Source organism: Trachinotus anak, unplaced genomic scaffold, assembly GCF_046630095.1.
Source record: "Trachinotus anak isolate AG129_WGS33_773 ecotype Australia unplaced genomic scaffold, CSIRO_AGI_Tana_v1 ptg000007l, whole genome shotgun sequence".
Lineage (NCBI taxonomy): Eukaryota > Metazoa > Chordata > Actinopteri > Carangiformes > Carangidae > Trachinotus > Trachinotus anak.
In genome coordinates, this window is record NW_027273858.1 from 3,207,698 (window position 1) to 3,222,906 (window position 15,209).

Genomic DNA, 15,209 nt, shown 5'->3' on the forward strand with positions numbered 1-15,209 from the left:
CAGCTCATTCTCTTCTTTGTGGCATAAAACTGTTTTTGTGTTTTTACTCATGCACCTATGTATTTTATTGCATTCCTTCTGCACTTATTTATTTTAGTTTGTATTTCTATTCCATCATTTTATTGTTAACTCCATCTGCAAACCATATTCCTCTCAGGGGACAATAAAGATGGAATTGAGCTGCACTGAGTCATTCAGGGAGGAATGGAGGGTGGTGGTTTACCGGCTGATAACTGGAAACAATGGGAACGTTAATGAGGAAGGTCATAATAGAACAGAAAACAATCTTGCCGCAAGATCCATTTAGTTGCTGCCTTGGGCTTTCGATCGTACCACATGATCTTCATTAGCATATGGAGTCAACATGGATGAGAAGTTCTGCGAGAGCAGAGAAAAAAATGGAAATTTTAACACTTACATCTCCATGACAACTGGGCAAACTGAGATCATGTGATATGAACAGGAACTAAATGGACCTTGTGCTGAGATTGTTTTCGTAGCTGCTGTTTTCAAGAATAAACTTTGAACCTCAACTTGACAGCTCTTCTAATGTTGAATAGGCTTCAGATAAAAAGCTACAAAAAGCTGAATTTGACATTAACAATGTTTAAATCAAAACTCGGCTACAGACATCTGAGTCATATTTACATTTATTCATGCGGCAGACGCTTTGTGCAATCAAGTGACAATAGATCAAGGACAAGTCTTCAAGGATTAGTGCCTCAACACTCAGCTCTACCTGACACAACTGCAAAAGGGCTGCAGATGCATTAAAGGTCCCATTTTGTATAAAGTAAGATCTCCCAGTTTTTTCTGATTATAAAGCAGGTCTATGCTCTATATTAATACAGTGAAAGTATCAAAACCTCAGTCCACAGAGAAATGCACACAGCCTATATTCAGAAACTGAGCCTTAAATCGAGCCTTCTGTAACTTTGTGATGTCACAGCAAAGCAGTCACTGCTCAGAGTCTTTCTTCTGATTGGCTGACTGACCTGTTGTTACTAGAGCTCCAAATACAAGCCTGAGAGAGGAGATGTAAAAAAAGGGGAGCCAGTGGAGAGTTATGAAAAGCGGGGTGACATCAGCTTGTGTTTGGCTGGTCGAAGAGCAGATGTGCTGCTGCATTTTGGACCATTTGCAGAGGTTTCGCTGTCCATGCAGGCAGCCAGGCCAGAGGAGAGTTACAGCTGTCAGTGTAGGAGATGAACAGTGGCAACTGGAGTCACTGTTTTTTCAGTGATTTTAAATGTAGTTTACTAATCTGTCTAATCATTGATGCCTGTGCTGTTTCTGCGTGGCTTACAATGCTAAATCTCTATCAGCTGATGACTACACAACAACAGGAAGTGAAGATATTGTAGTAACCTTTAATGTCATCTTTTCTATTCAAGTGTTGACAGTAAAATACCTTTTCCACTTCGTTTCAACCATGTCAAACCTGGTGATGAAACATGTGTTTATTAGTTTTCTTTACGATGCCCCTGGTACACGCAGCATTTTGTTTCCTGTCACAAGCTGTTGATTGAAGCTGGCATAAGTGATGTGTAGGTTTGTGTGCTGAATTGAAATGGAGAGGAAACCGCACCCTCTTGGCTCAAACCAGCACCGTGCCAGTCGCCAGTCATATTTTGGACACAAGCCGTTTCACTGGTTAGGAAAAAAAACAGCCAAGCCAATCAGAGCTTTGCAGGATTAAAAACTGTGACATTACCTTCCCTGTGCTAGAGCCAGAAAAACAACCACAGAAAAATTGCCATGAAAATGGAGACAAGTGTGCCATGCAGCTGTGCAGGTGGTTGTGAGTTGGCTTGCAGAAAAGACAACTTTTGGAGATCACCTGATACGACTGAAAGCTCCAGAACGACTACTAAATGGAGCTCGTGGTGAGACTGCTTCCTCAGCTGCTGTTTACAAGGTCAAGAATGAACATATAACTTAATCTTATAAACCAGCTTTGGCAAGAAGTCCATAAAGTGCTAAGGAAAAAAATAGAAATTTGAACATTTACAATTCCTGTGCAAACTCCATCTGCTGAGGAAGATCATGTGATGTAATCGAAATCACCAGAACAGCTACTGAATGGATCGTCAGGGGAGTTAGAGCCACATAATAAGGCAGAGGGCAAAAACTGTCAGGTCAGACTCACTGATGCAAAATGATGCAAAACATTGCATACACGTGAGTAATTAACACGTGATTCCTTTTTATTAGGTGGGTATTTCCTCATATCAGGCACTTGTCAAGAATATGCGAATCTCTTCTAGATTAGATCATGTTTGACAGATAACTAAATGTCTTCACATTAAAAATGTATACGTTGTCTCACTGTTGAATGCAGCCCTCCTTCATTATTGATACCAAAAGACACAGTTAAGAATCATGCACCAAAAACTACTCTGCACCTCCTTTGCAGAGGCATTTCGGAGAAGGAAGTGCACATAAAAGGCTGCAGTAATAAGGAGAAACGACGACACAGAATAAATACTGCATGAGTCTCCAATTGTTTGATTCAATTCTTAGTCCAGATTATCAAAGAGGAGTGTTCACAGATTACAAAGTGCCGAAGATAGTTAGACTCCTTCCCTTAAATAAAAAAAGACTTTCAGTCCAAAATTAGACATCCACCACTTATTAAAAAAAAAGAAGAAGATATATAAATATATATTTTATGCCTATACCAGCAGATGATTGCTGGTGGTAAAGCTCACTACGATTAGAGTTAGGAGTCATGTCACGTTTGCTCGATAAATTGTTACGATTTAAGGATTTAATAAACTGTGTTTCTGAAATATTAACAGATGAATTTCAGACAGTAAAGGCAAATTTATTGCGGCTTGAAATGAAACCTGTAAATCAGTTTCAGATCCATGACTCGAGCTCGTGTTATTACCAATAAAAGAATACAGATGAACATTTCACCTGCTGTCATTCACAGCTTGTCGTGGCCCTGCAGGCATGCCTGTGTTTGAGTGTCCTTTTGTTTTTATTAAAGCAACATGGAAGATAATTTACACACATAAACTGTTGGTTGAAACTTTGAGTAAGTAAAGGGAATCATCCCTTTGTGAAGTCCAGTCACGTCCTGTGCTTCAAACTATTTTGATTAGAGTTGAAATGAACTCCGCTTTAATGAACTGAGCGTTTCAGTTAAGATCTGCAATCAGCTAAATGGCTCAGTTTAGAACAACTGAAATAAACCAAATAATTAATTTGGGAGCGTTTGTAAAGCGCTAAAAGATTAATTTTGAGAGTGGCAAAGAAGTAAATGATTCATCTGAGCAGAAGTGGAAGGAGCTTAATGTTGAATGGAAGCAAGTGATTCATTCAGAGGAGTCAGTTCTAAATGACTCTGAGCCAGTTTCATCCTGAAGTTAAAAATAGACTTTCTGTGGTTGAAGAAGATCACACACGCACACACACACACACACACACACACACACACACACACACACACACACACACACACACGAGCACAGAGCTTGCATGCATGTTGGTACACATACTGTCGTGCACACACACATATGCAGATATACACACACAAATGAGGATACAGAGACCTCAAAACACCACAATTACATTTTCTGGATTTTCAAAAAAAAAAAAAAACTCGCTTACACACACACACAGTCAGTGTCACACTCTCTGTCACTAGCTCTCTTTTTTGTTCTCTCACTTGCTGACACACAAATACACACACACATGTTCTCTGACACAATCCCACTCCCTCATTGACACACACATAGAAACACACACACACACACACACACACACACACACACACACACACACACACACACTCTCTCACACTCTGGCTCATGAATTAAAGAGCAGAGCTGGTCCAGGGGGAAGAAATTATTCAGGCAGATCTGCTCTCTGACAGAGGAGTGGGAGGGAGGGAGGAGAGGAAAAGAGAGGAGAGAGAGGGAGAGAGAGGGAGAGAGAGGGGAGGTGAAGACGGGAGGAAAAAAGAGAGGAAAAAAGATCAGAGAGAGAAAACAGGAGGGAAGAGAAGAAAAAGGCTGTTAATAAGGAATGCACTGATTTGACATAGAGAGGCGATCAAACCCCCAATGAAATGCTGTGTGTGTGTGTGTGTGTGTGTGTGTGTGAGAGAGAGAGAGAGAGAGAGTGAGAGAGAGAGTGAGAGAGAGAGAGTGTGTGTGCTTCTCCATTGATTGTGTGTGTATAGTGGATCTGAGGCACATGTATTTCTTTTTGTGTGCTCATGTTTGCATCTGTGTGAGCATTCAGATGTGTGTGTGTGTGTGTGTGTGTGTGTGTGTGTGTGTGTGTCCCCACCACTTTTATTCTATTGGCATGACCAGCTTCTTTTTAACTGTAAGGTCACATGTTGCATTAAAGCAGGTGATAAAAGATGTTTCCTGTGCGAGCTCCCTGCTACGGTGAAAATTAAAGGCTGACTGAAGAACTTGCTGAACGTCCGTCTACTGTAACTGCAGCACGCCAACATGTGTATCATCAAACATGTGGAAAACCGACACGAACCAAACATGCATGGATAAAATTCAAAAGAAGAAGTTCATCCAAAAGGGACCTGAGAACAGTCAGAGCAGAGCCGATCTGAATGGAGATCAGGACTGTTTGATCATCAGCAGAGAGGTCTCACTGCAGAGTCATGGACCAGGAGCGTCTGCTTGCATGAACAATATCCGACCGGGGTGCCCCAGTGGAGGCCCAGGTTCAAATCCAGCTCGGGCCGGGCAACACTATACCCATAAAAAATAACTAAAAGATCAGCGTCTGACTGGCTACTACAGTATGTTGCCAGATGACACTGTGCCTTGGTCCAGAAAAAGTCAGGCCAGGTTAAACTTTTTGTCCTCTGCAAGGCCACAGAACAGGCCTCAGCAGAACAGGGCTGTGTTTTTCATGCAGGGCTATAGTCAGTCTGGACTTACATGGTCCCTTGGCCTAGTTTGGTGAACCTGGTCTTTATTCTTTTTTTTTCTGGTCTTGCAGTACAACTGGGAACACCTGTGCCCGATACTCCCAGCCACTGTTAAAGGTGCTACCACAGACCCCTCTCAGAGAGACTCTCCATTTCTTTATTAATTTTAAACACCAACATCCTCATACATCCTCTCACTGACTTCCAAATCTAATCTCCTTTGCAAATTAATTTATGTTTTTCTGGATAAATTGGTTGAGTTCATTATTTAATTTGCCATGGGCTATGAGCAGAACATGACATGACAAAACTAAAAAAGACTTTAATGCTTGACGACTTCAGGACAATATGGAATCACATAAACGTTCCTGAGCCCAAGGATTTAATATTATAATAAAATTTGAAACACAAGCACATTTACTTAAATCCTCTACTTAAGTACAATTTTGTTCACTTTACTTAGGTATTTCCATCTTATGCAACTTACTTGTGTTGTTATAAATATTATTTAACTGCTGTAGTTACTAGTTACCTTCCAAATTTATGTGATTTAACCAAACTCTACATACTTATATGAACAAAAATGGCATAAGTCGTGCAGGCTCAACAGGTAGGCTACAAAAAACAGAAAAAACAAGAGTCAGTCGAGGAGTAATTAGACAAAACCATCATTGTAGTTTAGCTCCACCTGTTCCTGAAAATCCAGTCTTATTCAGTCTCTTTCTACACATTCTTACTTTCCCTTAAAAACTTTATTCAAACAGGCCACAAACATAAGAAATTCTACAGATTAATTCAGCCTGTTCACAATCATACATTTTCTGTGATCCCAGGACTGTTTACACCCTGGACTCAGTGTGCGTTCAGCCGTGCAGCCGTTGTTTACACCAGGGATCAGGACGAGCTGGAGACACTAACCCAACATTAGAGGCATTACAGGGACTGTAGCAGGAACATGGCTAACTGGGCTAACACCAGACCAACACAGCTAGTGACGTCATCCGCCCCACCATAAAAACAAGACACCCACACCCACGTAGCAAAGAGAAGCTTCTGGGCCCACATACTTGCACATCAGGGCAGAGTCCAGCTGTTATCCTCTGATATTGACTGACAGCCGGATGATTTGGTCCAAATGTGGAAGTAGCATCTTACAGTCATGCTGTCTATAGGCCAGATACAGGCCAAGGAACTGGGTGTATACTGGGCCAGAAGAAAGGCCAGAAGAGGTCTGCAGGCCAAGAGGGGGCCGAGCTGTCTGCCTTTTTACACTGTTTTATAGTTTAATATTTAATTATACATCATATTTTATAGTGTTCTATCTATTTTGTTATAAATGTCCAAAATAACTGGTAGTTATTGGTGTCAAATAAACATAGTGGATGATATTTTCCTGTGAAATGCAGTAAAGTAGAATTCCACTTGAGTAAATGCACTTTGTTACAGTCCACCACTGTAGACCTGAGACCCACAGCAAGACCCCAATTACCCTGAATATAAACCACACTAAAACTAGTGGACCCCTGCCATAGAGGCTGTAGGTATTCACTTTTCATGTTTAAATTGCTGCTTATACATTTTAATTAAGTTATATATATATATATATATATATATATATATATATATATATATATATATATATATATATATAATTATTTTTTTTGTGGAACAGTATGGAATATTCTGGGCTTGTGAAACAGCGCCCCTCCCTGATTAACGGCAGGTGTGGTACTGCTGTGCCAAAGACACCAGGTGAAGTTGGTGGTCGTTGATTAGACATGTTCAGAGACAGGAGCAGGCGGGACCGGGAGACAGGAGGAAGGAGGTGAACTGGAGGTGAGCTAGTTCCACAGTGAGGAGAGGAGGACTTCCGTCCACAGGAGACTCAACACGTGGGACATCCTTCGCCTGAGGAAAAGAGGACGAGCTCCAGCGTCAGATGTGAGTCTGTCTCTTTGCTCTTTGCTGATATTTAAACGTCCCGCCGTGGATGTGTGTTGTGTGTCGTTGTTGGGTTTACAGAGGTCATATTGTGTTGACCTACTGTGACATGTTACTGCTGCAGAATAAACAGGGACACATGACCTGCAGGGCTTTGGATGAATGTTGACTTTCCTCAGTTTTGCATTCATTGGTTCTTCAGTCGCCTGTTGACTGTGAGTGATTTGAGAATAATTAAAGGCTTGTGCAGAAGGTCAGGGCCCATATTTATCAAACTGTTAAAGGTAAAATTTTGGACTCAAGTGAAAGATAAAAAAAGAAAAATCCATCACTTTTTATCCAACTCATAAAAATTATTTGTGTAAAGAGGTAAAGACTACATCCTGATGACTACAGTCGACTACAGAGACAGTCACTCTTATGTTTTTTGTGTCTAATAATATTAATAATAATAATAATAATAATAATAATAATAATAATAATGATGATAATGGTACTAATGAAACAATACAAATAAGAATAGAGTAATTTTATTTATTATTTCTTCACTTGATCAACAATTTAATAAATGTGTTTTCTGGCTCAAACTCAGCCAAGAACTTTTTACTCTGAAGTTGGTACTTTAAACGCGTTTGACAAATATGGGCCTGGTAGTTGGTTGGGAGAATTTTTGTTACTGTCTTTTGTGTCTCAGCTGATGTGGATACTGTTGGTCTGTTTGTCTATTGTTTGTGTATTGATAGGAAGAGTGTATCAGTCATATGTTCGATACATGTGCTGATACTTTGTGGATAGATTTGTGGTAGAAAAGAGCAACTCACCCTGAAATCAATATCCCAGTTAACTGCCACATTTACCTTATTAATAAACAATGTTGCATTAAATACACCTGCACAAAATTCTCTGTTGCTGACACTGGACCTCTTATTAATTATTTGTACTGAGCAATACAGAAAATAATCATAATTTATAACTCCACTTGGGGACACCGGAAAAACACAATGTAAACAAAGCATTGACATATTATTTACTCATCCTGCAGTTGTAGCACCATCGGTCAACATCATTGTTCATGTCAGAGTCAGTTTCTGGTCACCTGATGAATGTGAGACTAATATTCATCCTCTTTTAGCAGCTGAGGGAAATATCCGGCTCTTAAGCTGCTAAATGCTTCACTGTGTTCACCTTCTAGTCTTTGACTGTGTCTGTCTTCTGGTTGGCAGTGAGCAGGTACTGCACAGTGGGTTTCTAAAGCTTTTCCACTGACAACAGCTGCCTGCTGAAGCCAAAAACATCAGTATGAGAGCAGTGATAGTGAACCAGAACAGTGAAGTTGCAGGCTGGATAGCTAGATAATGAGCTAAAAGTCAATAAAGCTCCGTAAAGCCGAGTGGAGCTGCAGATTGAGCTGATAATTCCTTGCTGCTACAGTATGTCAGTATGAATGATCCCTTTCACATTATCACATCGCCATTTGATAAATTGTCATCGTAAAATATTGCTTTGAATTGAAAGCCCTCTCTAAAAGCATAACGACTTACACTCACTGCATTAGTAAAGGTACCTATGTAAATTGCTAATGTGTTTTTCTAACACACACTAAGACCTGACATAATATACGTGTTTCCAAAGTAAGTAAGAACAGACAAACCAACACAAATACAGAAGCATTTTGAATTTTTGCAATGCATGGTGAGCAGCCGGGATAAGTGTTTCAGGTGTAAGAGCAAAATGCAAATGCTGCTAATTGAACAGCCACAAGGAGAGGAGCAGTCACTTCCATGAGTGCCCAACATGTGACTGCTGCAGCTGCTAATGACTGCTGAGTGATCACAGTCACTGAATGCCTCAGTGTGACAGCCACGCTTGTCATGGGTAATCAGAGGTGCAATGCAAAAAGAAAGAGTTGTCAAAATTTGATGCTGATATCTGAAGACACTGGAAATGCTTTTCTTCAGTGGAACTCCACAAGGACCAAACAAAAGAGCAGTAATACCCGCTTTGTATTGTTCACACATGACATCTACTTTATTGATGTTTTATTCAATCATTTCTTGTACTGATCAAAATCTTTAAAACAAAAAAAACTTTACTCCACTGGAGCCCCATTTAAACAAACACACAGACACTGGTGTTTACTTTTGTCACAAAGAGCCACTCAGGGACCATCACATCACATGTGCTTCAGCATTTGACCTTATTGAAATAAAAATCACTGTTCCAACTATGAGAAAACCATATATGATGATAGTTTATCTATAATTAATATGAGATTTGATCAATCTGGCACAACATGTAGACAGGAGATGAACACAATAACACATGATACGAGGCAGTGTTTTCTCTATTTTCTGTATCAGAACGTGTTATTGTGTTTATCCCATGTCAGCAAAGGGTTGTGTTGAAATCATAATACATTTTTTCCATTTAACTTACGATAAGGTTCATTTGTTTGAGGTGATTTTAATGGACACGTGTCAGCCAATCATAAATTAAATGATTGCTGGTATGTTTTTTTTTCTTCTTTTGGTCAATGCACCACTTTTTACAATTGTTATTATTTTTATTATTTATTATTTCACATTTATTTTTTATGATTAACTGATTAATTTCATAATGTAATCTAAAAAAAATGTCAAAGAATAAAACAAAACTATCACATACCCAAAGATGACAATTAAAAAATTATAAGTGAAATGTACATTTTAATTTACAGTAACATAAAACAAAGATGAGCTGTAAATTATTGAACAGTAAATCGATCAATTATTTCAGAAATAATTTATAGTAAAGAAACAATATAATGGTTTGAATAATAAACCTCAGTATATTCATATGTTCATAGGCACAAAGGTTGAAAAACATGATATTTGTGTTATTTCTGATTTATTTTAGGAGCAAAATGAAACTTATGACAAATCACAGGATATGCAATTTATTTACTTGGCCTTTTATTGTCTATTGATCATAATTAATCACATTAAGAGTCCTTGAATATGTGAATATACAGGTCACCCACCAACTGAGCTGCACCAGTTGCACTTAAGTAATTGACCATTGACTGTTGCTTTGTAGTTTCTGATCCTCATTCACATTCACCAGATGAGGTTTTGACACTGGCATAAATTGCACAGTGAGGGGGGAATGGTACGTAAAATCAATTTTATCAATCAGTTTCATCCTGTTTTGAGTGTTTTTTTTTTCCCCCTGTAGGTCGAATGGCTTTTTCAGTATCAATATGTACAGACACAGGAACATTTGTCTTAGAAAGTATGACCCTGGACACAGAGTGAAATAATATTACATGTGTCTGCTGCGAACCTGGAAGTGTTTTTTCAATGTTTTTGAAGTAAATGTAAGTGACTGTGGGCCCCAAGAACAGCTGATTATTCCTCCACTCCTGCAGAGAAACGTTAAAATGTCCTGCCAAACCTAGACAAAACATTAAATCCATTATGTTGTTTTTTTTATCTCCTCTTGCTTATGTTTTTTTCATAAAACCAGTTGTTCTGGATTGCACTTCTGAAAGCTCCCTCAGCAGCTACAATCGCACTGCCCTTGACTGAGGTATTTCACCCCCAGCTGCTTCTATCAGAGCTGCAGAGCTCCATCAGCTAGAGGGGTTGTTCTGGGCAGGCTCTCAGAGCTTTATATCCACAGCTGATCTGCAGGATCAATATCTGGACCGATCACTGCATTTTTTAAAATGATTGCTATTGGCTAAGTAAAGCCTGCCAAATCCTTTTTCAGTTGTTGTAACCCATTGTGCTCCAGGTTCCCCAGCTGTCAAAAAACACTTAATTGTACTCTGTAAAGTAAACTGCAGAATAACTCAAAACACACAGTAGCTTGTATCATCATTGAAGTAGCTGCACTATGTTCTTCACCAGGCAGCAAACACAGAGCAGTTTAGGTTAAAAACAGCTGCTTTGCATCTATTACAGCAACGTTTTGCTGGTGAACAGTTTCTCTGAGCTGCTGCTGGTAGAAACCTGCATGTAAACTTACTGGAGGGTTTTCTACAGTGGATTTCTTTATTGGAGATGTACTGTCCTGCCTGAAATGAAGAGTGTCTTCTTTAACACCAGAGGACATGGTTACAGTTTTGTGAAAAATATAGCTTCAGCACAGGTGCTATACATTTATTGAAAGGTTCTCTTGAGATGTTTAAGGTTCTGTCTCGCTTTCATTCACATTTTTTTTCAATACTTAAAACCTAACTAACATGTTCCCCTAATTTAAATGAAGTACAGACTGTATTTTAACCCAAACTATGATATTTTATTGAACCTAACCAAGTTAGTTTTGTATCTAAACCTCACATCTTAAAACAGATCTATTATTCAGCAGTGATCTGTAGCAGTTCTGATGTCGTCCTGCTGATATGGGTGCTTGTAAGACTTGTTGGGCTGGCTGTACGGATTGTAAAGCCCACTGAGAGATTTGTGAAATACAGATCTATGGTGCAACAGTATCAACATCACCCACATCAGATTAGTTAACATCCACACAGCAGGCAGATGGGAAGATGTCTCAGAAGCTTGTTTAAAGCAGAGTCATCGTTGGTTTTGATTGGTTTACAAACAGAGAATATACAGTTCAGACAGCAAAGTTTGACCTATAACCAATAACTGAATATAATGGAGGCTTTCAGATACTAACATCTTTTACAGTCAGCCAGTGTTTCACTGACCCTGATTGATTTATCTGCCAAAGACAAACTTTACTGCCATTTTCCTCTTGACAGGCTGTAATTTTGGACCTAGTCTGTAACCACAAGTGTAATTAACATGTCTGGTTTATATCGAGGATAATAAAAGTAATGTCATTTGCTCTTGTGGAGTAAAGGGGCTTTCAGAGAGGGTGCAGTGTCCAGTCAGACTGAGATGTAGTTAAATAAAGCAAGATACAAAGGAGAGGGTAGGAGAACGTAACCCCTCACATTACAGAAGTTAATGTTTGAAATTTTAATAAGGTAGTGAGACATATACACAAAAATATTTTAAATCCTCCAGTCTGCAGCTGGTGGTCAGTGTAATTTCCTCTCGAAGTGTGCTGTACTTTAAATACACTTCACTTGGCCTATGTGAGCCTGTTGGTACAGAGAAGTGCGAAGGTTGAGGTGCATGACAAGTACATTCACACAAGATACACCTGTTATATTGACTGTTATAAGACAAGGGCTTTAATCTGAGTACTTTCTGTAAGGTAAACATCATTTCTTTTCCTGGGAAACCTAGGTTGTTTTCGTGGTGGGCAATATGGCCAAAAGATCATCACAATCCACGATCTGCATCCTGTTTCTGCTCTGATTTTATTATGAAAGTCCTGGTTGGAAGTTGTGATTTGTGATTTCCGCCATTTTAATTCGTCTTTTGGAGATTTGTACGCTTACTGCTATTCTTCACCCACAATGCTGTTGTTTGTTTACAAATTGTGTCACAACCAATCACACCTTTTGCTTTCATGTGGAGTATTCGTTCAGACAACAGTGTTATTTATTTATTATGTGTGAAATGTTTTGATTTGAAGGTTTATTTGCTGCCTCTGCTCGTCCTGCTTCATATTTCCCTGCCTGCAGGCAGGTCTCTGGTCCCGCAGATGGACTGAGAGACTGTCCACTGTCTTGGACTGCAGCGGGTGACAGTGGTTTATGTCCCACTCTGGTGGAGAACTTGTACGTGTGCCCTACTGTGGGTTTGGGCTATAAAAATTAAGAAAACAGTGAAAAATGCCTATTGCTATGTTTTTAGCACACAAGATTATGTGTCAGTTTTATTCAACCAACACTTAGATAGTTTCAGTTTGTTATCACAAAACACAAAGGAAAATCAGGAGATCCCCACAACTGAGAATATTTAGCTGTTTAAGGAATCACCTGAGCAATTAATTAATGATTATTAACATTGAGGATGAAGACAAGTGGTAAAGCTTCAGAATCAAGGGAGAAGATGTAGTGAGGGTTTTACATTTTGCTTGATAGTTTATAGTCAATTTTCTCATGGATGATGCTGTTGCTTTATGGCTTCTTCTACTGATTAATCACATGTTTATCAACACAGCTGGTCCTGAGCAGATTAAACACTGAGACATCAGAGGTGGTGAGGGCTCTGCAGCAACCCCACCTTCATGTGGCTGAGTTGTAACTGTATTTTTATTTTTATGGTCATTTTTGTTTCCTTTTGTGGGAGATCTGTGTCACTCAGCCAGGGGTGGTGAGGACACTGTAGCAACCTCACCTTTCAGGTGGCTGAGGTGTAGTTATATTTTATTATCATTTTACTGACGCTTTACAATCCACTCTCCTGGTCCCTGCCATAATAGACCCATGCTTTTTTTGAGTCTGCAGCAGCGTCCTGTAGTAATCCGTCTGTAGGCCTGTTGATCTGTTGTGTCAGAGGGTCTGGAGCAATTCAGACAGCACTGTGCCTCGGGGCTGGTGCACAATGCAGTGCTTATCTGAGAGCACCTTAGAAAACCTTAAGGATGATAACTGCTGGGCCATGTGAATAGTTGTCGCGGCTCTGAGTGTGCGAGGTTTTCTCTCTCCACCAATTTCACAAATTATTCAAGAAGTTATAAGACAGCAAAGTACATATAAACAAGTTCCTGGCTGCTCACGTTTCTGTCCCCATCATCACCCATCTCATTACCTGCAGCATTATTCATCAATACTCCCACCTCGATCCCCCTCTCAGCACACAGCACACATATACCCCCACTGGGAAGGATGGCAGCCTCTGACAAGCCCCAAGTAAATGGGCATCTCATCTTTGTGTGTGTGTGTGTGTGTGTGTGTGTGTGTGTGTGTGTGTGTGTGTGTGTGTGTGTGTGTGTGTGTGTGTGTGTGTGACAAGTGCTGACAGTCCAGGAGCCTGGCCTCGTACAAGGTCAGCATCTGTGAGCTTCATCAGCGTGTGTGAGTGTGTGTGTGTGTGTGTGTGTGTGTGTGTGTGTGGGTACAAACAATATACCACCTGTGCCCCCCTGCCATGTCTGCACCCAGCAGATGCTCTGAAAGTCAAACCCAGAATCTCTCTCTCTCGCTCTCTCGCTCTCGCTCACACACACACACACACACACGCACACACACACACACACACACACCTAGTCATGAGTACCACGCAGAGTTATCAAAGTCAGCCGAGGTTAGTTTTAGTGTTATGAGTGTGATAAATATGATAAAATATGGACCATAAATTCAGCTCATATGGAGAGGGGACAGGGCCTAAAGGCTCTCTGACACTGTCAACAAACACACACACACACACACCATAGACAGATTATGAGAAGAAAGGCCCCTGAGCACAAAGAGGTAAAAAAAACTCTTATATAGGATCCCACACTGAAAGAGGTGTTTGTAGTTGTCTTATGTCTCTTTTTGAAGTATTTTGTCTCTCTGGTCTTGGTGTGTCTTGTTGTGGTCATTTTGTGTCTCCTTGGTAGTTTTGCATCTCTCTTTCATTGTTTTGTGTCTCTTTGTGGTCATTTTGTATCACTTTGTGTCTTCTGTGTCTCTTTATTTGCTCCACCAAGTAGCTTATGTTTTCTCTGCTGGTTTGTTTGTTTGTCAGCAGGATTACGCAAAAAGTACTGAACTGATTTGCACTGAACTTGGTGAAGAGAAGGGTTTTTGTTCGAGGAAGAACTTGATAAATTTTGGGGCAGATCCAGTTCATTTACTATGAATTTGAATTTTTTTCTCTGGAGTCTGGTGTATGTTGTTTGAAATTAGCCTTGGTGGAGGTCTGAGCTCTGTGAGAGCCCTTCTAGTGTTTGTTTTGTGTTTCGTAATGGTAGTTTTACATCTGCTTTTGGTCTTTTTGTCTCTTAAGGTAGAAAATAAAATGTTTTCATAACTGAGAGGAATCAAAACCACAAATACTAAAATCCAGGTTGTTAAAACTGGACTTTTTTTTCAAAATAATAACACTATTTCCATCAATGCTTTGGCCAGCACTTAATGACTTACTTATAAAATTAATGATATTATTAAAAACAAATCAGCTAATTAGAACTTACAAAGTTGTATTGTCATTCTGGTTAATGTTGAACAGATATTTAAATACTCTCTCTCGTAGAGCCTCAGGACAGAGACTCCTCTAATAACAAATATGAGACAAAAAAATTGATTAGAATTTTATTAACACTTCAACAAAAGCGTTTGGTATGTCAAGACAGAGTGTTTGAATTTTAAACAGGGTGAAAACGCCACAACTCGACAGGAGGCAATACTGTGACAGCAAGAGCCAGAGGGAGGCATTATTGTTATTGTCTCCCTTGGTGGTGACTCGCTCACAAGGTTGCATTGCTATTAGAGAGCAACATAAAAATAAAATCAGATTAAATCCTCATG

The 15,209-nt window shown here is 39.7% G+C and overlaps 1 long non-coding RNA gene across 1 annotated transcript in view; it reads left to right on the forward strand.

Annotated features, from left to right (window-relative positions):
- Positions 1 to 6,685: 6,685 nt before the first annotated feature.
- Positions 6,686 to 15,209, forward strand: part of LOC139622582 (uncharacterized) — an 89,496-nt gene continuing 80,972 nt past the window's right edge. The window contains exon 1 of the long non-coding RNA XR_011691319.1: positions 6,686 to 6,853. This is a non-coding gene — a long non-coding RNA (uncharacterized lncRNA). The remainder of the gene's footprint in view (positions 6,854 to 15,209) is intronic.